General features: G+C 37.5%; 1 non-coding gene across 1 annotated transcript; it reads right to left on the bottom strand.

The window, feature by feature from the left end:
* Positions 1–8,954: 8,954 nt before the first annotated feature.
* Positions 8,955–9,062, bottom strand: LOC112768366 (small nucleolar RNA R71). Its single transcript, XR_003185801.1, has one exon. It is a non-coding gene; the product is annotated as a small nucleolar RNA R71 (small nucleolar RNA).
* Positions 9,063–24,426: the final 15,364 nt, after the last annotated feature.

Here is a 24,426-nt window from a genome sequence, read left to right as displayed (position 1 = left end):
CAGTGTCGTTGGGACACCAAACCAGTTGAAAATATATTTCCACAAGAAGCTCAGCACGACTCTAGCATCATTGGGGGGCAAGGCCACTGGTTCCACCCACTTGGACATATAATCCATAGCTACTAGTATGTAAGTATTTGAGTATGAGGGAGAAAAAGGTCCCATGAAGTCAATACCAGATGAGCGGATATTTTATATACTTTTTGGCATCATTTTCATATAGTTTTTGTTATGTTTTCTTTAAGTTTTATTATATTTTCATAGGTTTTAGTGTAAAATTTATATTTTTGGATTCCACTTTGAGTTTGTGTGTTTTTTGATGATTTTAGATCTTTTCTGGCTGAAATTAAGGAGTTTTGGCAAAGTTTGATTCAGAGACAGAAAAAGGACTGCAGATGCTGTCAGATTCTGACCTCCATGCACTTGAAGGAGGATTTCTAGAGCTATAGAAGTCCAAATGGTGCGCTCTCAATGGCTATGGAAATGAACGCCCAAAATCGGCGTTCAACGCCAGCCACCAACCCCATTCCTGGCGTCCAACGCCCAAAAGAGAGCAGCTGGCATCTAAGGCCCATTTAGGAGTCCAAAGCTGGTGTCCAATGCCCAAGACGCAGTACCAACTTGTGGCTTCACTCAAGCTCAACCCAAACACTCACCAAGTGGGCCTGGAAAGTGGATTTTTGCACTACAAGACTAGTTTATCTTATTTCTGTAATCCTTAGTTATTAGATTAGTATATATAGAACAAGGATCACCCTTGTTCAAGAACTTTATGCCATATTTTCGAATACATTACTATTTTCTGTAAGTTATGAGTTACTAACCTACTAGGTTAAGGTTAAGAGCTCTGTTGATTCTTATGAATTAATAATATCACTATTCTATTTCAATCTATGCTTGATTCCATTCTAAGATGTATCTTCGTTCTTTATTCTAATGTATTGGGAGTGTAACTTGACCGTTAGTGCACGAATCCCCACACCTTCGTACAGCTGTACCAGCAAGTGCACTGGGTCATCCAAGTAATACCTGAGCGAGTCAGGGTCGATCCCACGAGGATTGTGGTTTGAAGCAAGCTATGGTTATCCCCGTAAATCGGCTGAACTGATGTCTCGAGAAGTCCCCCATCGAAGTCGTGGATTAGCCGTCTGAGAGACGTGTATTCAAGCTGGTGGTTCATCATTGTCCGATGAAAGACACACTCCAAACCCATGTAGAATGTGATAACCGTATGCCAGTTCAACGCATTCATATTGATGAAGAACGAATACTGAAAGTAATACTTTTTATTAATTTATAGGACTCAGCAGGGCTCTTCCCCTCAACCTAGGAGGTTTAGAAACTCATACTGAAAGTAAAATACAATGGTGAAAACGAAAATAGGGCTGAAGATGTCTGTGATACATGAATTAATTCCTTTAAATACTAAACTAATGACTAGTAAGGGTAAAATAGTCTATTTAGTGCTAAAATCTAGTTCGGATGCCAACTTGGTGAGTGTTTGGGCTGAGCTTTAATGAGATCCAAGTTTTATGAGGCTCTTTGGGCGTGGAACGCTAGCTAGGGGGTCCTCTCTGAGCCTTTGGATGCTGGGCTCTGCTCTTTGGGCACTGGATGCCTGGATAAGGGCAGGAAGCTGGCGTTGGACAACAGTTCCGGGCCTTCTAATCCAAAGCAACGTATGGACTATTATATATTGCTGGAAAGATCTGGAAGTCAGATTTCCATATCCATTAAGATCTCTCCATTTGGACTTCTATAGCTCCAGAAAAGCTCTTCTGAATGCAGGCAGGTTAGATCCAGACAGCATCTGCAGTGCTTTCTCTGTCTCTGAATCAGACTTCTGCTCCAACTCCTCAATTTCAGCCAGAAAATACCTAAAATTGTCCAAAAACTCAAAAACTCATAGTAAAATCAAAAAATTTGAATTTAACACTAAAACCTATAAAAACTCAATAAAAACTAAATAAAAACTACTAAAAATTATATGAAAGTGATGTCAAAAAGCCTATAAAATATCCGCACATCACAACACCAAACTTAAACCGTTGCTTATCCCCAAGCAACTAAAAACATAGTAGGTTAAAAAGAAAATTAAGATACAATAAATCTCTAAGTTTCAATTGAAGCTTATTTACAATTAGATGAGCGGGACTTGGTAGCTCTTTTCTTCTGAATAGTTTTGGCATCTCACTATCCATTGAAACTTAGAATGGTTGGCATCTTTAGGAACTTAGAATCCAGATAATATTAGTGATTCTCTTAATTAAGCTTATTTTGATTCTTGAACACAGCTTTCAGAGTCTTGGCCGTGACCTTAAGCACCTTGTTTTCCAGTATTACCACTGGATACAATAATGCCACAGACACTTTACCTGGATGAACCTTTTCAGATTGTGACTCAGCTTTGCTAGAGTCCCCAAATAGTGGTGTCCAGAGTTCTTAAGCACACTCTTTTTGCTTTGGACCACGACTTTAACCGCTCATTCTCAAGCTTTTCACTTGACACTTTCACGCCACAAGCACATGGTTAGGGACAGCTTGGTTTAGCCGCTTAGGCCAGGATTTTATTTCTTTGGACCCTCCTATCCATTAGTGCTCAAAGCCTTGGGTCCTTCTACCCTTGCCTTTTAGTTTAAAGGGTTACTGGCTTCTTGAATCTGCCCTCCTTTTCCTGTATTTTTGGGCAGTAATGAATTTTTCTGCTTTTTTTTTTCTTTTCGCCATTTTTTCTTTCTTTTTCGCATACATAATAATTTTTTTCTTTTGCAACAAGCTTTTTCTTGCTTCAAGAATCAATTTTCAGATATTTCAGATTATCAATAATATTTTTCCTTTTTCCTTATTCTTTCAAGAGCCAACATTCTAAAATTTCAACTTCAAACATGCACTGTTTATTTCATACATTCAGAAAACAAAAGCAAATGACACCACATCAACATAACTAAACTAATCTTATTTTAAACTTGAAATTGATTCATCTCTCAATTCTTTTCAATAAAAAAATTATTTAAGCAAGGTGAGAGATATATAGAACATTTTACAACTTTAAGACATCAATGCAAATGATCATACAATTAGAACTAGAGAACAGATAAATAAACAGACAAAAAACAAAAAAATAACAGGAAAGGGTGTAAAGAGAACGAATCCACTTGAATGATGGTGGCTAGTGCTCCTCATTGAGGATCCAATGCAGTGCTTGATCTCTTCGATGTCACTCCTTTGTCTTTGTTGAGGCGACTGCACAGGCTCTTGTCCATGCTTCATAGTTTGCTCCATCCTCTTCTTCCATACTTAGGAGTGGTAGAAATCAAAAAGCAAAGCTTTTGCAACACCAAACTTAAGAGTTTTGCTCGTCCTCGAGCAAAGTAGGGTAGAAGAAGGTGGGGGTAGGTGGAGCTCTGGTGCACGGAAATTGTGATTCACACTTTTCACAACTCCGCACAACTAACCAGCAAGTGCACTGGGTTGTCCAAGTAATACCTTACGTGAGTAAGGGTCGATCCCATGGAGATTGTCGGCTTGAAGCAAGCTATGGTCATCTTGTAAATCTCAGTCAGGCGGATTCAATTGGTTATGAGGTTTTGATAATTAAAAGATAAATAAAACATAAAACAAAATAAAGTTACTTATGTAATTCACTGGTGGGAATTTCAGACAAGCGTTTGGAGATGCTTTGTTGTTTCTTGATGAGCGGATAATTTATATGCTTTTGGCATTATTTTTAGGTAGTTTTTAGTATATGTTAGTTACTTTTTATTATATTTTAATTAGTTTTTAAATAAAAATCACATTTCTGGACTTTACTATGAGTTTTTGTATTTTTCTGTGATTTCAGGTATTATCTGGCTGAAATTGAGGGACCTGAGCAAAAATCTAATTTAGAGGCTGAAAATAGACTACAGATGCTGTTGGATTCTAACCTTCCTGCACTCAAAGTGAATTTTCTGGAGCTACAGAAGCTTAATTAGCGCTCTCAATTGCGTTGGAAAGTAGACATCCTGGGATTTCCAGAAATATATAATAGTCCATATTTTGCCCAAGATTTGATGGCCCACACCGGTGTTCCACGTCAGCATAAAAGTTCTGGCGTCAAAACGCCAGAATTGGCATAAAAGTTGGAGTTAAATGCCCAAATTGGTACAAAAGGTGGCGTTTAACTCCAAGAAACGTCTCTACATGTGAAAGCTTCAATGCTCAGCCCAAGCACACACCAAGTGGGCCCAGAAGTGGATTCTGCATCATTTACTCATTTTTGTAAACCCTAGGCTACTAGTTTTCTATAAATAGGACCTTTTGCTATTGTATTTTCATACATCTTGGAATACTTTTTCATCTTTGGAACTTGTATGTTCGCTTTTGGGGGCAGGCCATTCGGCCATGCCTAGACCTTTTGTTCTTATGTATTTTCAATGGTGGAGTTTCTACACCCCATAGATTAAGGTGTGGAGCTCTGCTGTTTCTCATGAATTAATGCAAAGTACTATTGTTTTTCTATTCAACTCAAGCCTATTTCTTCTCTAAGATATTCATTCACACACAAGAACATGATGAATGTGATGATTATATGACACTCATCACCATTCTCACCTATGAACGCGTGCCTGACAACCACTCCCATTCTACATGCAAACAAGCTTGAATGTGTATCTCTTGGGTTTCTAATCTAAGATTAAAACCTTCGTGGTATAGGCTAGAATTATTGGTGGCCATTCCTGAGATCCGGAAAGTATAAACATTGTCTGTGGTATTCCGAATAGGATCTGGGAAGGGATGACTGTGACGAGCTTCAAACTCGCGAGTGTTGGGCGTAGTGACAGACGCAAAAGGATCAATGGATCCTATTCCAACATCATCGAGAACCGACAGATGATTAGCCGTGCGGTGACAGTGCATTTGGACCATTTTCACTGAGAGGACGAGAGGTAGCCATTGACAACGGTGAAACCCAACATACAGTTTGCCATGGAAAGGAGTATGAATGATTGGATGAAGACAATAGGAAAGCAGAAGTTCAGGAGGAACAAAGCATCTTCTGAAATTCTCACCAATGAATTACATAAGTATCTCTATCCTATTATATATTTTATTCATCTTATAATTATCTTAAACTTAATAACCATTTGAATCTGCCTGACTGAGATTTACAAGATGACCATAGCTTACTTCAAGCCAACAATCTTTGTGGGATCGACCCTTACTCACGTAAGGTTTATTACTTTGACGACCCAGTGCACTTGCTGGTTAGTTGTGCGGAATTGTGAAAAAGAGTTGAGATTACAATTGTGCGTACCAAGTTGTTGGCGCCATTGATGATCACAATTTTGTGCACCAAGTTTTTGGCGCCGTTGCCGGGGATTGCTCGAGTTTGGACAACTGACGGTTCATCTTGTTGCTCTGATTAGGTAATTTTATTTTTTAGAATTTTTAACAGTGAATTCTATAGTTTCAGATGATACTTTCGTCATCACAGGAGCTAGTTGATTCCCATCAATTTGGCTGTTGCATGTAATGTCTACTGAAGCTTGGCTAGCCATGTCTAATCTTTTAGACTGAAGCTTTAGACTAACATTACATGATTCCTGGAATTCTTATTAAAAATTTTGAATGTCTCTATTTTCTTTTCCAAAATAATTTTAAAAAAAAAATATACAAAAAAAAATTTATAAAATCTTAAAACAAAAAATATTTCGTGTTTCTTGTTTGAGTCTAGTGTCAATTTTTAAGTTTGGTGTCAATTACATGTCTTTATTCTTCTTGCATTTTCGAATATATGCATTATGTTCTTCATTAATCTTCAAGTTGTTCTTGATGATTTCCTTGCTCTGATCTTTAAATTCTCTTGTTTTGTGTGTTTTGTTATTTCTCATATGTATTCTAAATTTGTTAGTGTCTCTGATAAACCCATATTTTATGATGTATTTTGTGCTCAATTTAAGTGATTTATTCAATCCTTCACCCACTTATTCATGTAAATTGCATGGTTTTACTTTCCCCTCCTTATTATGTGACATATGTGAAAAACATGTTTCCTATGCTTTAGAAATATTAAAATTAATCATCCTTTATTACCATTCGATGCCGTGATTTGTGTGTTGAGTGTTTCAGGCTTTGTAGGGCAGGAATGACTTAAAGGATGGAAAGGAAACATACAAAAATGGAAGGAAAGCACAAAATGGAGTTTTTGAAGAAACTGGAAGTGACGTGTCCGCATAGACGACGCAAACGCGTGCTTTGCGCAAGCTGGCATCCGCGCGAACGCACGCATGACGCGAACGTATGACTTGCGCGAAGTACAGCTGATGGGGAAGTGTGCCTGACGCGACCGCATGGAAGAGCAGAACTCCAGATGACGCGACCGCGTGACCCACGCGGACGCGTGACAGACGCCACGTGCAGAAATTGCAGAAAAAGCCCCCAGCGATTTCTGGACCCTTTTTCGGCCCAATTATGAATCTAGAAACACAGAATATAAGCCAGAGAATGGAGGAATAAAAGGAAGAGACCATTATCCACTTTTCATAATTTAGATGTAGTTTTTAGAGGGAGAGGTTCTCTCCTCTCTCTTAGGATTTAGGATTAGGATTCCTCTTAAAGGATTTATGATTTTAACTTTCTCTCAGGTTCAATATTCCTTTTACTTTATATTTCTCTTTTACTTTCAGATACTCTAATGCTTTTATTTAATTACTTATGTTGCCAAATTGGCTTATGAACCATTCATGTTAGGATTTTCTTTATTTAATATAAATTGAGGTATTTCAGACTTATGATTCTTATTTAGCTTTTTATATTCTTGGCTTTAATTGATCAACTGGATACTCTTGAGTTATCAAACTTATCGTGATTGTTAATTATTATTTTTGCTAATTGAATTGAATTCTACTAACTCTAGTCTTTCCTTAGGAGTTGGCTAGGACTTGAGGATCTAACTAGTTAGTCCACTTGACTTTCCTTTGCTTTAGAAAAAGTTAACTAAGTGGGATTAAAACTCAATTCTCATCACCATCGATAAGGATAACTAGGATATGACTTCCGAATTTTCATACCTAGCCAAGAGTTCTTTTCTTTTATTATTATTAATTTATCTTTCTTACCAGTTAAATTACCTGTTCCTTACTTCAAAAAAAAAACCCCAATTTACAAAACTCATAACCAATAATAAGAACATACCTCCCTGCAATTCCTTGAGAAGACGACCCGAGGTTTAAATACTTCGGTTATCAATTTTAAAGGGGTTTGTTACTTGTGACAACCAAACTTTTGTACAAAAGGATTTTTTGTTGGTTTAGAAGCTATACTTACAACACGATCACTTTTATTCTTTACCGACATTAAATCTCGTTCGTCAGTCTCTAATATGAAAATTTCTAAGTTTGGTGTCTTGCATGCATTGTTTATTTGATCTTAGTTCTTCATGATTTAGTTTCATTATGTTATTATTCTCTAAAAATTCAAAAAATTTTCAAAACTATGTCTTTTCAAGTCAATAATACAGAGAATTGAAGATTCAGAACATGCAGTAGAGGAATTACACAGAAAAAGCTGGGCATTCAAAATGCCCAGTGAGGAAGGAAAACTGGCGTTTAAACGCCAGCCAGGGTACCTGGTTGGGCGTTAAACGCCCAAAAGGGTAGAATTTTGGGCGTTAAACACCCAGAATGGTATCCATTCTGGGCGTTAAACGCCCAGAATGGTATCCATTCTGGGCGTTTAACGCCAGGATCGCACAAGAGGGAAGATTTTGTTTTTAATTCAAATCTTTTTCAAATTTTCATACTTTTTCAAAATCAAATCTTTTTCAAATCATATCTTTTTAATCATATCTTTTCAAAATCAAATCCTTTCCATTTTTTTTACTATTTTCGAAAATCCTTGCTACAATTAAAGATTTAATTCAAAATTTTTAAGTTGTTACTTGCCTATTAAGAAAGGATCAAATTTTAAATTCTAGAATCATGTCTTTTAATTTCTTGTTAGTCAAGTAATCAACTTTAATTTTAAAATTTCTTTTTCTAAATTGATTTTCAATTATATCTTCTCAATCATATCTTTTTCAAAATAATTTTCAATCATATCTTTTTTTTTATTTCTGATTTCAAAATCTTTTTCAAAATCACTTAACTACTTTCTCAATTTTAATTTTCGAAAATCATCAATCAATTTTTTTAAAATTTCTTTTAATTATTTCAAAATCTTTTTAAATTTAATTTCGAAAATTCTTCCCCTCTTCTCACATCCTTCTATTTAAGGACTAACACTCTTCCACTATCAGCAATTCAAACTCTCTCTATAAGTTCGAATTCTCATCCCTACCTTCTCCTTCTATTCTTCTTTTCCGCTGACACCTCAAGGAATCTCTATACTGTGACATAGAGGATTCCATTCTTTCTTCTCCTCTCTTTCATATGAGCAGGAGCAAGGACAAAGGCATTCTTGTTGAAGCTGATCTTGAACCTGAAAGGACATTTAAGAGAAAGCTAAGAGAAGCTAAAGCACAACTCTCTGTAGAGGACCTAACAAAAATTTTCAAACAAGAAGAAGACATGGCAGCCAAAAATAACAATAATGCCAACAATGCAAAGAAGGTGCTTGGTGACTTTACTGCACCTACTCCCGACTTCTACGGGAGAAGCATCTCTATCCCTGCCATTGGAGCAAGCAACTTTGAGCTTAAGCCTCAATTAGTTTCTCTGATGCAACAGAATTGCAAGTTTCATGGACTTCCATTGGAAGATCCTCATCAGTTCTTGGCTGAATTCTTGCAAATCTGTGACACTGTCAAGACCAATGGGGTTGATCCCGAGGTCTACAGGCTTATGCTTTTTCCCTTTGCTGTAAGAGACAAAGCTAGAACATGGTTGGATTCACAACCTAAGGAAAGCCTGATCTCTTGGAAAAAGCTGGTCAATGCTTTTATGGCCAAATTCTTTCCACCTCAAAAATTGAGTAAGCTTAGAGAGAAAGTCCAGACCTTCAGACAGAATGATGGTGAATCCCTCTATGAAGCTTGGGAAAGATACAAATAATTGATCAGAAGGTTTCCTTCTGACATGCTTTCAGAATGGAGCATCATAGGTATCTTCTATGATGGTCTGTCTTAAATGTCCAAGATGTCATTGGACAGCTCTGCTGGAGGATCTCTTCATCTGAAGAAGACGTCTGCAGAAGCTCAGGAACTCATTGAAATGGTTGCAAATAACCAATTCATGTACACTTCTGAAAGAAATCCTGTGAATAATGGAACAAATCAGAAGAAATGAGTTCTTGAGATTGATACTCTGAATGCCATATTGGCTCAGAACAAAATATTCACTCAACAAGTCAATATGATTTCTCAGAGTCTGTTTGGCAGGCAAGCAGCAATAGGCAGTACCAAAGAAGTTTCATCTGAAGAAGAAGCTTATGATCCTAAGAATCCAGCAATGGAAGAGGTGAATTACATGGGAGAATCCTATGGAAACACCTATAATCCTTCATGGAGAAATCATCCAAATCTCTCATGGAAGGATCAACAGAAGCCTCAACAAGGCTTCAACAGTAATAATGGTGGAAGAAATAGGTTCAGCAATAGCAAGCCTTTTCCATCATCTTCTCAACAACAGACAGAGAATGCTAAGTAGAGCCACTCTGACTTAGCAACTGTCTCTGATCTATCTAAGACCACTCTAAGTTTCATGACTGAAATAAGGTCCTCTACTAGAAATTTGGAGGCACAAATGGGTCAGCTGAGTAAGAAAGTTACTGAACTCCCTCCTAATACTCTCCCAAGCAATACAGAAGAGAACCCAAAGAGAGAATGCAAGGCCATAAACACGTCCCACATGGCCGAATGCACAAAGAAGGGAAAGGCAGTGATTTCCACTGAGGAAGACCTCAATGGACATCAACTGGCCTCCAAGGAGTTCCCTAATGAGGAACCATGGGAATCTGAGGCTCATACAGAGACCATAGAGATTCCATTAAACTTACTTCTGCCATACATGAGCTTTGATGAGTATTCTTCCTCTGAAGAGGATGAAGATGTTACTGAAGAGCAAGTTGCTAAGTACCTTGGAGCAATCATGAAGCTAATGCCAAGTTATTTGGTAATGAGATTTGGGAGGATGAACCCCCTTTGCTCACCAAAGAACTGGATGACTTGACTAGGCAGAGATTACCTCAGAAGAGATAGGATCCTGGAAAGTTCTCAATACCTTGTACCATAGGCACCATGACCTTTGAGAAGGCTCTGTGTGACCTGGGGTCAAGTATAAACATCATGCCACTCTCTGTGATGAAGAAGCTAGGGATCCTTGAGGTACATGCTGCAAGAATCTTACTAGAAATGGCAGACAATTCAAGGAAACAGGCTTATGGACTTGTAGAGGATGTCTTGGTAAAGGTTGAAGGCCACTACATCCTTGCTGATTTCATAATCCTAGACACTGGGAAGTGTATGGATGAATCCATCATCCTTGGCAGACCCTTCCTAGCCACAGCAAAAGCTGTGATTGATGTTGACAGAGGAAAATTGGTCCTTCAAGTGAATGAGGACTCCCTTGTGTTTAAAGCTCAAGGATCTCCCTCTGTAACCATGGAGAGGAAGCATGAAAAGCTTCATTCAATGCAGAGTCAAATAGAGCCCCCATATTCAAACTCTAAGTTTGGTGTTGGGAGGCCATCATCATGCTTTGAGTATCTGTGAGGCTCCATGAGAGCCCACTATCAAGCTATTGACATTAAAAAAGCGCTTGTTGGAAGGCAACCCAATTTTATTTAATCATATCTATTTATTTTCCATTGTTATTTTATGTTTTCTGTAGGTTAATGATCATGTGAAGCCACAAAAACAACTGAAAAAGCAAAAACAGAATACAAAACAGTATTAAAAATAGCACACCCTGGAGGAGAAGTTTACTGGCATTTAAACGCCAATAAGGGTAGCAGAATGGGCGTTAAACGCCCAGTCTGGCACCATTCTGGGCGTTTAATGCCAGAAATGGGCACAGAGCTGGCGTTTAAATGCTAGAAAAGGGAGAAAAGCTAGAGTTAAACACCAGAAATGGGTAGCAACCTGGCGTTTAACTCCAGGATTGGCATAGGAAGGGGCGTTTACACACCAACATGGTGTAGGGATGAGAAATCCTTGACACCTCAGGATCTGTGGACCCCACAGGATCCCCACCTACCTCCTCTCTCTCTCTCTCTTCTTCACACCTTCCCAGAACACCCTTCCCCAAATATCCTTCACCAATCACCTCAGTACCTCTTCCCCAAAAACCCTTCACCTATCAAAACCTACCCTATTCTCCATAATCTGTTCACTAATCCACATCCATCCATCATAAAACCCCACCTACCTCACCATTCAAATTCAAACCACTTTCCCTCCCAAACCCACCCAAACATGGCCGAGCCCTACCCCTCTCTCCACTCCTATATAAACCAATCTTCACTCCTTCATTTTCACACATCATATACACTACTTCTCCCCCTTGGCCGAACTACTAAACCCCCTCCATCTCCTCCATTTTCTTATTCTACTCTTTTTTTTCTTCTTTTGCTCGAGGACGAGCAAACCTTCTAAGTTTGGTGTGGTAAAAGAGTTGCTTTTTGTTTTTTCATAACCATTTATGGCACCTAAGGCCGGAGAAACCTCTAGAAAGAGGAAAGGGAAGGTAAAAGCTTCCGCCTCTGAGTCATAGGAGATGGAGATTTTCATCTCAAAGATCCATCAAGACCACTTCTATGAAGTTGTGGCCAAGAAGAAGGTGATCCCCGAGGTCCCTTTCAAACTCAAAACGAGTGAATATCCAGAGATCCAACATGAGATTCGAAGAAGAGGTTGGGAAATTCTCACCAACCCCATTCAACAAGTCGGGATCTTAATGGTTCAAGAGTTCTATACCAATGCATGGATCACCAAGAACCATGATCAAAGTGTGAACCCGGACCCAAAGAATTGGCTTACAATGATCCGGGGGAATTGCTTAGATTTCAGTCCAGAAAATGTAAGGTTGGCATTCAACTTGCCCATAATGCAAGGAGATGCACGCCCCTACACTAGAAGAGTCAACTTTGATCAAAGGTTGGACCAAGTCCTCATAGACATTTGTGAAGAGGGCGCTCAATGGAAGAGAGATTCAAGAGGGAAGCCGGTTCAACTAAGAAGGCATGACCTCAAGCCCGTGGCTAGGGGATGGTTGGAGTTCATCCAACGCTCAATCATTCCCACTAGCAACTGGTCTGAAGTTACTATAGACCGAGCTATCATGATCCATAGCATCATGATTGGAGAGGATGTAGAAGTTCATGAGGTTATATCTTTAGAACTCTACAAGGTGGCAGACAAGTCCTCTACTTTGGCAAGGTTAGCCTTACCTCATCTCATTTGTCACCTCTGCAATTCAGCTGGAATTGACATAGAGGAAGACATCCTCATTGATGAGGACAAGCCCATCACTAAGAAAAGGATGGAGCAAACAAGAGAGCCCACTCATGAACCTCACCAAGAGCATGAGGAAATTCCTCATCATGAAATCCTTGAGATGCCTCAAGGGATGCATTTTCCTCCACAAAACTATTGGGAGCAAATCAACACCTCCCTAGGAGAATTAAGTTCCAATATGGGACAACTAAGGATGGAGCACCAAGAGCATTCTATCCTCCTCCATGAAATTAGAGAAGACCAAAGAGTCATGAGGGAGGAGCAACAAAGGCAAGGAAGAGACATTGAGGAGCTCAAGCACTCCCTAAGATCTTCAAGAGGAAGAACAAGCCGCCATCACTAAGGTGGACCCGTTCTTTAATCTCCTTGCTCCTATTTTTGTTTTCCAAAAATTATGCTTTATGTTCTATCTATGTTTGTATTTTTATTACATGATCATTAGCGTCTTAGTGTCTATGCCTTAAAGCTATGAATGTCCTATGAATCCATCACCTTTCTTAAATAAAAAGTGTTTTTAATTGCAAAAAGAAAAAGAAGTACATGAATTTCAACTTTTAAAACAGATTAATTACTTTGATGTGGTGGCAATACTTTTTGTTTTTCTTAATGAATGCTTGAACAGTGCATATTTTTGAATTTGTTGTTCATGAATGTTAAAATTGTTGGCTCTTAAAAGAATGATGAAAAAGGAGAAATGTTAGTTGATGATCTGAAAAATCATAAAATTGATTCTTGAGGCAAGAAAAAGCAGTGAAAAGCTTGCGAAAAAAAATGGCGAAAAAAAGGAAAAAAAAAAAGAAAATTTAAGAAAAAGAAAGAAAAAGAAAAAGCTAGTAGAAAAAGCTAACAACCCTTTAAACCAAAAGGCAAGGATAAAATGAAAAGGATCCAAGGCTTTGAGCATCAGTGGATAGGAGGGCCCACAGGAATAAAATCCTAGCCTAAGCGGCTAAAGCAAGCTGTCCCTAACCATGTGCTTGTGGCGTGAAGGTGTCAAGTGAGAAGCTTGAGACTGAGCGGTTAAAGTCGTGGTCCAAAGCAAAAAGAGTGTGCTTAAGAGCTCTGGAAACCTCTAATTGGGGACTCTAGCAAAGCTGAGTCACAATCTGAAAAGGTTCACCCAGTTATGTGTTTGTGGCATTTATGTATCCGGTGGTAATACTGAAAAACAAAATGCTTAGGGTCACGGCCAAGACTCATAAAGTAACTGTGTTCAAGAATCAACATACTGAACTAGGAGAATCAATAACACTATTTGAATTCTGAGTTCCTATAGATGCCAATCATTTTGAACTTCAAAGGATAAAGTGAGATGCCAAAACTGTTCAGAAGCAAAAAGCTAATAGCCCCGCTCATCTAATCAAGACTTATCTTCATAGATGTTTTTGGAATTTATTGTATATTCTCTTCTTTTTTTTTATCCTATTTTGTTTTTAGTTGCTTAGGGACAAGCAACAATTTAAGTTTGGTGTTGTGATAAGCGTATAATTTATACGCTTTTTGGCATTATTTTTAGGTAGTTTTTAGTATATTTTAGTTACTTTTTATTATATTTTTATTAGTTTTTAAATAAAAATCACATTTCTGGACTTTAGTATGAGTTTTTGTGCTTTTCTATGATTTCAGGTATTTTCTGGCTGTAATTGAGGGACCTGAGCCAAAATTTGATTCAAAGGCTGAAAAAGGACTGCAGATGCTGTTGGATTCTGACCTCCCTACACTCGAAGTGGATTTTCTAGAGCTACAGAAGCCCAATTGGCACGCTCTCAATTGCGTTTGAAATTAGACATCCTGGGCTTTCCAGAAATATATAATAGTTCATACTTTGCCCGAGATTTGATGGCCCAAACCGGCGTTCCAAGTTAGCATAAAAATTCTGGCGTCAAAACGCCAGAACTGGCATAAAAGCTGGAGTTAAACGCCCAAACTAGCACAAAAGCTGGCGTTTAACTCCAAGAAAAGTCTCTACATGTGAAAGCTTCACTGCTCAGCCCAAGCACACACCAAGTGGGCCCGGAAGTGGATTCTGCATCATTTACGCAGAAGTTTAGGAGGAACAAAGCATTTTCATACGCTTATCTGAAATTCTCACCAATGAATTACATAAGTATCTCTATCCTATTATATATTTTATTCATCTTATAATTATCTTAAACTTAATAACCATTTGAATCTGCTTGACTGAGATTTACAAGATAACCATAGCTTGCTTCAAGCCAACAATCTCCGTGGGATCGACCGTTACTCACGTAAGGTTTATTACTTGGACGACCCAGTGCACTTGCTGGTTAGTTGTGCAGAATTGTGAAAAAGAGTTGAGATTATAATTGTGCGTACCAAGTTGTTGGCACCATTGATGATCACAATTTCGTGCACCACTTCTGAACCTCTGCTTTCCTATTGCCTTCTTCCAACCATGCATTACTTCCTTCCATGGTAAGCTGTAAGATCCTCTCAGTGAAAATGGTCCTCTACGATTTCTGCAAATGTAGATACAATAGTAAAAGGTGCTATTTATACTAAACTAGTAACTTAGGTTTACAGAAAATGAGTAACTAAGTAGAGATAGTGCAGAAATCCACTTCCGGGGGCCACTTGGTGTGTGCTTGGGCTGAGCATTGAAGCTTTCTCATACATAGGCTGTTTCTAGAGTTAAACGCCAGGTTTGGTGCCAGTTTGGGCGTTTAACTCCAATTCTGGTGCCAGTTTGGGCGTTTTACGCCAAGATATTTTAGGCTGGCTTTGAACGCCAGTTTGGGCCATCAAATCTCGAGAAAAGTATAGACTATTATATATTTCTGGAAAGCCCAAGATGTCTAATTTCCAACGCAATTGAGAACGCGCCAATTGGGCTTCTGTAGCTTCAGAAAATCCACTTCGAGTGCAGGAGGGTCAGAATCCAACAGCATCTGCAGTCCTTTTTCAACCTCTAAATAAGATTTTTGCTCAGGTCCCTCAATTTCAGCCAGAAAATACCTGAAATTGCAGAAAACCACACAAACTCATAGTAAAGTCCAGAAATATGATTTTTGCATAAAAACTAATAAAAATATAATAAAAAGTAACAAAACCATACTAAAAACTATGTAAAAACAATGTCAAAAAGGGTATAAATTATCTGCTCATCACAACACCAAACTTAAATTGTTGCTTGTCCCCAAGCAGCTAAAAACAAAATAGGATAAAAAAAAGAGAAAATACAATAAATCTCAAAAATATCAATGAATATTAGCTTCAATTAGATGAGCGAGACTTGTAGCCTTTTTGCTTCTGAACAGTTTTGGCATCTCACTTTATCCTTTGAAGTTTAGAATGATTGGCATCCATAGGAACTCAGAATTCAGATAGTGTTATTGATTCTCCTAGTTCAGTATGTTGATTCTTGAACACAACTACTTTATGAGTCTTGGCCGTGACCCTAAGCATTTTGTTTTCTAGTATTACCACCGGATACATAAATGCCACCACTACAAGAAAAACACCCATTCAGGTATACTTGAAAAGTGTAGCTAAAAGTTAAAAAAAAATGATGCCTTAGGCTACGGCTACGCTTTTTGGGCTACGGCTACGCTTTTTGGGGTGATTCCTATTCGGTCGTTGCCTATTCTCAAAGGCTACGCTTTTCTATACCAAGGGCTACGCTTTTGGCATTTGGGAATAGGATACGCTTTTCAAGTGATGCTGTCCAGGACCAAAGGCTACGCTTTTTAACGGTACTGCATCACTTGTAAAGCGTAGCCACATTGTATACCATAGCTACTTTTTATAAGCGTAGCCTTAGGTTCCTCTTTTTTTGTATACTATAGCTACTGTATATAATATTTATTAATATGATTACATGTATAATAATTATGTATTTTTAATTAAATGAATTAAATATTATAAAATAAGAATAAATACATAATTATGCTAAACAATTTTTTTAAATAACAAAAATTATCTGTAAAAAATATATATTTATAATGATCCAAAAGTACTGGAAGAAAGTTAATTTTGAATATTCATACATCTCACACTAAATTAAGCATAGCCATATCAAAATAAGCATGAGACCACTTAGAATTTACTACTAATACTCTACGAAAAACTAAACTAAAATATTATATCCTACATAAATATCTTCTAATAAAAGTTATTAGTCAACCATACATGTATCCATTCTCAACACTACTCCATCTGAAGCCAATAAACCACAATCATAAACAGTTTAATCTTCATTATCATCCTCAATATTATCCTGCATAATTATATAGAAAAATAATTAAAAAAAATATTTATAATGACATTTGTAATTATAAAAATAAAAAATTAAAATAATTATTTAATAAGGTAAAAATTCAGATATAAAATATAAATTAATTATTCATAAGAGATTATTGCCTTGGTAGTCGATCTGCTTTCTATTTTATATAAACAAGCACAAGAAACCTGCCTCCTCTAAATTATTGGGCCAAGAAGGAAACCTATACAGAATGACACCAACCTAAGCTAACCCTACTCTTGCTAGTTGCTACTACTACTATTACTACAACTATCATAAAAGAAAACAACATTGGGGAATGAAATTCATAACCCATTCATACCATAAACTTTTAGGAGGTAACTATTTTAGTATCACTATTGTTCACTACAAAAATTTTGATTGGTGTATAATTACTAGCAAAGTAGCAAAGAGGGGAGATAGATAACAGTTTTTATTTTGTTATTTATTTGTTTATGATTCTGGCCCATTGAAAATAGGAGAGGAGGTAATGTACTAATGTAAAAGAAATGGCAAAGCTATATTTTTGGAAGAGGAGGGTAATTGACCCACCAAAGGGAAACAAAAAAGAAAAAGCAAAAGAAAACAAAAACCCTTCCAATGTAGAGAGAAAGAAAGAAAGAAGAGAGCACTTGCTAATTGCTATTACTACTATTGGTTAAGCTTGAGATTTGTTAGTGTGTTCGGTAAAAGAAAAGATACAAAGATGAGTATATACTATATACCTTTCATTCCAACCTATCATCTAATTGTTTTTTTTTATAAAGAAAATTTTCTTTTCTATTGCATTACTATCTTTTCTCCTCCAAAAGCATGTTCTAGAAGCCACAAAGATGCTTCCAAATAGCAACAATTGATGCATAACACTTTATTCAACTGAACTTTACATGTGACATTGCAGTAGCAATAATTGATGCAACTCATGGTAAAACAAATATATTAATTCTCAGATCAAAATGTCCAAAGAGACCACCATAATGACGCAAAACCTTGCTATAAGCATATTCTACCAATGGTTATAAAAACAGACCTTGATTGAGTGGAAGATCCCATCAGCATCGGCAAGAAGCACTCCAACATCAGAAGCCTGGTCCTGTATGCAAAAGGGCCAATTATATATAATATTACCATTAAGTAGTAAGCAACAAGATTATGTAACCTAGTCAAGCTAAAAGAATTAAACTTGATTTTCTGGAACTTACTTGTACTTAGTTACTTTGAACAACTGCTCCGGAATTTCACCACTAAGATCATTTGAATCTAACATGCTGCCAAACAGAAGTTTAAACAACTAATCAGCTAATAAAATAACAATAGCCCAGTCATCAAGGAAGTTGCATTTTTGATCTTTGGAATTGGAACTATAGCCCTATACAAAAGTTAATAACAAGTAACTAGATATATTGAAGAAATTAAAGAGAAGAGAATTTCATCATAACTTGTAAATGAATAAAAAAGTAAAATAAATAAGGAAATGAGAGGGGTTAATTGTCTATACAGAAGAATATACTAATAGTGGTTTTTGTGGTACTTGTTCTAAACCTTTAATATATCATCTTTCAACTTCTGTATCAACTTTTGTTGCGCATTAATCATTGTTGTAAGTTCTCTATTATCTTCTGTTCTGCTATTTCCAGTATGGATGTTTTCTCAGAAAGTGTGACCTAAAAATAATAAAGTAATCAAGATAACAGAAACATCAAAATAGCCAGTAGTAACACTTCCAAATTATCTTTAAGAATAGTTTAATATGCAAAAAATTATTGTTAATTTCACAACATGGACAATGTGTGTAGGAACCACGGGCTTTTTCTAATAAGCCTTGCTTAATAGAAGTTATACTATATAAATGGCTAGATGTATTATGATTTTTCTATTTTTTTTCTCTTTTTCTTTTGCAAATCATCTTTTTGTTTTGGAGGGTAAGGGTAGGGGCACAATTGTATGTCCCATTGCAAAATAAATCATTCATACCTTCAATTGTGTCAGCTCGTACTCCATTTATTTTATAGTTCTTAACTTCTTATCAAGCAGAAGAGACTCCATCCTGTTCATTTCCTCCACACTTGTAGCCACTTCCCAGTCTTTGGCCTCAATTGAATTATATCCCAGAACCTGCATGTAGCTAACAAAAGGTTAAATAGATAGATCGATAGACTGACACCCAAAACAGAAAGGCCACCAAAATGCACACTAACAAAACCAGAGAAAAATAAATTTACTTGCCAAGAGAAGATGGTATTTGGCCAGTTAATCTGTTATTTTCCAGTTCAAAAAGTTCACTCCCTCTCAATTATAAACACAACATTTTATAATCTTGATGTTAATATTCTCATCCCAACTATAAGCAGTGTATTTAACACTGTTATACCATAATTATTTACCAATTCAAGATCATTTTCTAAAATCAATTCCACTAAATACTCCACAAAACCAGTAGATGCAAGGAATATAGGATAACTTGATGTGACATTTGTACCTCAGAAGATGAAAAATTGAACACCCAACCTCCTTCATCAGTATCTAGAGATGCCCGATTACCTTCTTTAATCAAAACAGGCAAACCATGTCCTATTATACAATAAATGGGTCAACTTATGATAAGAACAAATAACAAATGTTCTTTTAATTTTTGGATAGAAATTGCAATAAATTGAATAGCAAAAAATTGTTGTAACGCATAAGAACATCAATAGAAATGGAAATTAAGAAGAGAAGAAAAAAATGAATGAAAAATCGAAGAAAAAAATTAATCAAGAAAAAAAGTATAACCTGCTGATCTCTGTTGGGATGCAAAAGATGCCTAATGAACTGAGCCAGCAACTGAAGATAAGAACAAACCTAAATTTCCTGACGTGCTTCCTTGTGCACTTGAAATTGGATTTGGTTCCTCCATATATAAAATATCCAAATTAAAGTTAATTAATTTGCTATGCTATGTCATTTGCCAAACATGTAATAATTAAGGCTATATATATATATATATATACCTTCTTTTTCTCTATGCATATACAAGTAGAACCATATATTTGCTCTCTTGTGACCTCTAATTAAAGAACTATATACTACTTTTGTGTTTCTCTTCTTAATTAATTTACAATTTCCATCATCACTTGAGTGAGGTGATAGAATCATCTAATCATTTTATTTTCTATACAGAAGAACTATTCAATACTTTTTTCTATACAGAAGCAACCTTGATTCATAGAATTATTTGTGATAGAAATATATTAAGGAATCTCGATCTTCTTGTCTTACCGGAGGCAATTAAGGAAGCAATAAAGAATCATAACCAATTAGTTCCATGTGATGGCAGTGACTGCATTTCATTTTTCTATGACCCAAACAAATATGGTTTAGAACTACAAGCGACCTCTACTCAATTCAGATTTCAGTAAACAATAACCGAATCACTTGAACTAAACCAAACTTCAGATTTCACTGATAACAGTAAATTAGTGTACCAAAACCCTAAATTAAAAACCCTAAAATTGGAACCCTAAACTTCTCAAATTTCAGAACCAAATGAAAATCAATACATACCTTCTCGATGAAGGTGAGCGCAGAGAGGACGATGATGCTAAGCGCGCGGAGACAGTCGGCACAGAGATGACAAGGGTGAGAGGAAACGGTGACCGCAGAGACAATGAGGTTGAGCAGCGACAGTGAACGCAGATACGACGACGGTGACCGGCGATGGTAAGAGCAAAGACTACGAAGGTGCAGTGACAATGAGTACAGTGGTAGGTGAACGCAGGTGAAGCAGATGAGGAGCGGTGGCAGTGACGAGTGGTGGCGAAGGTGAAGTGGTGAGTGGTGATTGGTGAGTGGAGAAAGGTGAGAATGGCGAAGCTGAGGGTTATGCGTGTGTGCTTCTAGAGGGAAGAGGAGGGTTTGTTGTGCGCGAAGTTGGGTGTGCGCGTGTATTTTGATCTGGAGGGAATTGAAAGGGGAATAAAAAATTAACTAAGTGTTACGATTTAGCCTTACATACATTAGGGATCATTTTCAAAGTGCACTCAAAACATACTAAATAAGTTACTCTTTAAAAGCGTTCTCTTTGATGTGAAAAGTGAACCCATAGATATCAATCTATGGCTACGCTTTATGAGTGATTTCTATAATACCTAAGGCTACACAATTTAAATGATGCCATAATTGTGTATTCTTTTCTCTTATAAAAAGGCAACACGGAGAAATAGGCTATGCTTTTCAAATGTAGCTTAAAAAAAGTGTGGCTGAATGGGTATTTTTCTTGTAGTGCACAGACACATAACTGGGTGAACCTTTTCAGATTGTGACTCAGCTTTGCTAGAGTCCCCAGTTAGAGGTGCCCAGAGCTCTTAAGCACACTCTTTTTGCTTTGGACCACAACTTTAACCGCTCAGTCTCAAGCTTTTCACTTGACACCTTCAAGCCACAAGCACATGGTTAGGGACAGCTTGATTTAGCCGCTTAGGCCAGAATTTTATTCTTGTGGGCCCTCCTATCCATTAATTCTCAAAGCCTTGGATCCTTTTTACCCTTGCCTTTTGGTTTAAAGGGCTATTGGCTTTTTCTGCTTGCTTTTTCTTTTTCTTTCTTTTTTTTTCTTTATTTTTTCGCATTTTTTTCTTCTTTTTTTTTTCACAAGCTTTTTCTATTCACTACTTTTTCTTGCTTCAAGATTCAATTTTATGATTTTTCAGATTATCAATAACATTTCTCCTTTTTCAGCATTCTTTCAAGAGCCAACAATCTTAACATTCATAAACACAAATTCAAAAATATGCACTGTTCAAGCATTGATTCAGAAAACAAAAAGTATTGCCACCACATCAAAATAATTAAACTAATTTCAAGATAAAATTCGAAATCTATGTACCTCTTGTTCTTTTGCAATTAAAAACATTTTTCATTTAAGAAAGGTGAAGGATTCATAGGACATTCATAGCTTTAAGACATAGACACTAGACACTAATGATCATGTAATAAAGACACAAACATAGACAAAACATAAAGCATAGAATTTGAAAAACAGAAAAAATAAGAACAAGGAAATTAAAGAACGGGTCCGCCTTAGTGATGGCGGCTAGTTCTTCCTCTTGAAGATCATATAGAGTGCTTGAGCTCCTCTATGTCTCTTCCTTGCCTTTGTTGTTCCTTCCTCATGGCTCTTTGGTCCTCTCTAATTTCATTGAGGATAATGGAGTGCTCTTGGTGCTCCATCCTTAGTTGCCCCATGTTGGAACTCAGTTCTCCTAAGGAGGTGTTAATTTGCTCCCAATAGTTCTGTGGAGGAAAATGCATCCCTTGAGGCATCTCAGAGATTTCTTGATGAGGAATTTCCTCATGATTTTGTTGAGGTCCATGAGTAGGCTCTCTTGTTTTTTCCATCCTCTTCTTAGTGATGGGCTTGTCCTCATCAATAAGGATGTCTTCCTCTATGACAATTTCAGCTGAATTGCATAGGTTACAAATGAGATGAGGGAAGGCTAACCTTGCCAAGGTAGAGGGCTTGTCCACCACCTTATAGAGTTCTAGGGATATGATCTCATGAACTTCTACTTCCTCTCCAATCATGATGCTATGGATCATGATAGCCCGGTCTATTGTATCTTCAGACCGGTTGTTAGTAGGAATGATAGAGCATTGGATGAACTCCAACCATCCCCTAGCCACAGGCTTGAGGTCAAGCCTTCTTAGTTGAACCGGCTTGCCTCTTGAGTCTCTCTTTCATTGAGCTCCTTCCACACAAATGTCCCTAAGGACTTGGTCCAACCTTTGATCAAAGTTGACCCTTCTAGTTAAAGGGTGAGGATCTCCTTGCATCATTGGCAAGTTGAATGCTAACCTCACATTTTTCGAACTGAAATCCAAGTAATTCCCCCGAACCATTGTGAGCCAATTCTTTGGGTTCGGGTTCATACATTGATCATGGTTCTTAGTAATCCATGCGTTGGCATAGAACTCTTGAACCATTAATATTCTGAATTGTTGGATTGGGTTGGTGAGAGCTTTCCAACCTCTTCTTTGAATCTCACGTCGGATCTCTGGATATTCACCCATTTTGAGCTTGAAAGGGACTTTGGGAATCACTTTTTTCTTGGCCACAACTTCATAGAAGTGGTCTTGATGGACCTTTGAGATGAATCTCTCCATCTCCCATGACTCGGAGGTGGAAGCAATTGCCTTCCCTTTCCTCTTTCTAGAGGTGTCTCCGGCCTTAGGTGCCATTGATGGTTATGGAAAAATAAAAAGCAAGGCTTTTTCCACACAAAACTTGAAAGGTTTGCTCCTCCTCGAGCAAAAGAAGAAAGAAAAGAGTAAAAGAAGAAGAAATGGAAGAAATGGAGGGAGGTGAGTGGTTCGGCCAAGGGAGGAAGAAGTGTTTGTGATATGTGAAAGTTGAGGTAGTGAGGAGGGTTATTTATAGGGTAGGAAGAAGAGGGGATCCGTGTGAGAATGGGTGGGTTTGGGAGGGAAATGGTTTGAATTTGAATAGTGAGATAGGTGGGGTTTATGATGGATAGATGTGACTGGTGAAGAGGATATGGGAAAGAGGGTAGGATTTGATAGGTGAAGGGTATTTGGGAAGAGTTATTGATGAGATTAGTCAAGGGTATTTGGGGAAGAGTGTTATAGAGAGGTGTGAAGAAGAGAGAAGAAGAGTTGGGGTAGGTGGGGATCCGGTGGGGTCCACAAATCCTGAGGTGTCAAGGAATTCTGCTCCCTGCACCATTCTGGCATTCAAACGCCCTTTGTGTGCCAATTCTGGCGTTAAACGTCAGCTCTGATACCTTTCCTGGCGTTAAACGCCAGTCTGCTACCCATTTCTGGCGTTTAACGCCAGCCAGACACCAGACACCCCTTTCTGGCGTTAAATGCCCAGAATGCTTCCCATTCTGGCGTTTAACACCCAGAATGCTGCCAGGCTTGGCGTTAAACGCCCATTCTGCTATCCTTACTGGTGTTTAAACGCCAGTAAGCCTGTTCTCCAGGGTGTTCTATTTTTTATGCTATTTTTCATTTTGCTTTAATTTTGTGTTTGTTTTTATGATTTAACATGATCGTCAACAAAAAGAAAACATAAAGTGACAATGGAAAATAAATAAATATAATTAAATAACATTGGGTTGCCTCCCAACAAGCGCTTCTTTAATGTCAATAGCTTGACAGTGAGCTCTCATAGAGCTTCACAGAGACTCAGAGCTTAATGGTGGCCTCCCAACACCAAACTTAGAAGTTGAGTGTAGGGGCTCTGTTTGACTCTGTACTGAGAGAAGCTTTTCATGCTTCCTCTCCATGGTTACAGAAGAAGATCATTGAGCCCTAAACACAAGGTAGTCCTCATTCAATTGAAGGATTAACTCTCCTTTGTCCACATCAACCATAGCTCTTGCTATGGCTAGGAAGGGTCTTCCAAGGATGATGGATTTATCCTCTTCCTTCCCAGTGTCTAGGATTATGAAATCAGCAGGGATGTAAAAGCCTTCAACCTTCACTAAGACATCCTCTACAAGTCCATAATCCTGTTTCCTTGAATTGTTTGCTATCTCTAGTGAGATTCTTGCAGCTTGTACCTCAAAGATCCCTAGTTTCTCCATTACAGAGAGTGGCATGAGGTTTATACTTGAACTAAGGCCACACAGAGCCTTCCTAAAGGTCATGGTGCCTATGATGCAAGGTATTAAGAATTTTCTGGGATCCGTTTTCTTCTGACGTAATTTCTGTTGAACCAAGGTGTTCAGTT

This window comes from Arachis hypogaea, chromosome 17, assembly GCF_003086295.3.
Source record: "Arachis hypogaea cultivar Tifrunner chromosome 17, arahy.Tifrunner.gnm2.J5K5, whole genome shotgun sequence".
NCBI classification, from domain to species: domain Eukaryota; kingdom Viridiplantae; phylum Streptophyta; class Magnoliopsida; order Fabales; family Fabaceae; genus Arachis; species Arachis hypogaea.
Note: the sequence above shows the minus strand (reverse complement) of the source record. Positions and strands in the feature narration are given on the sequence as shown.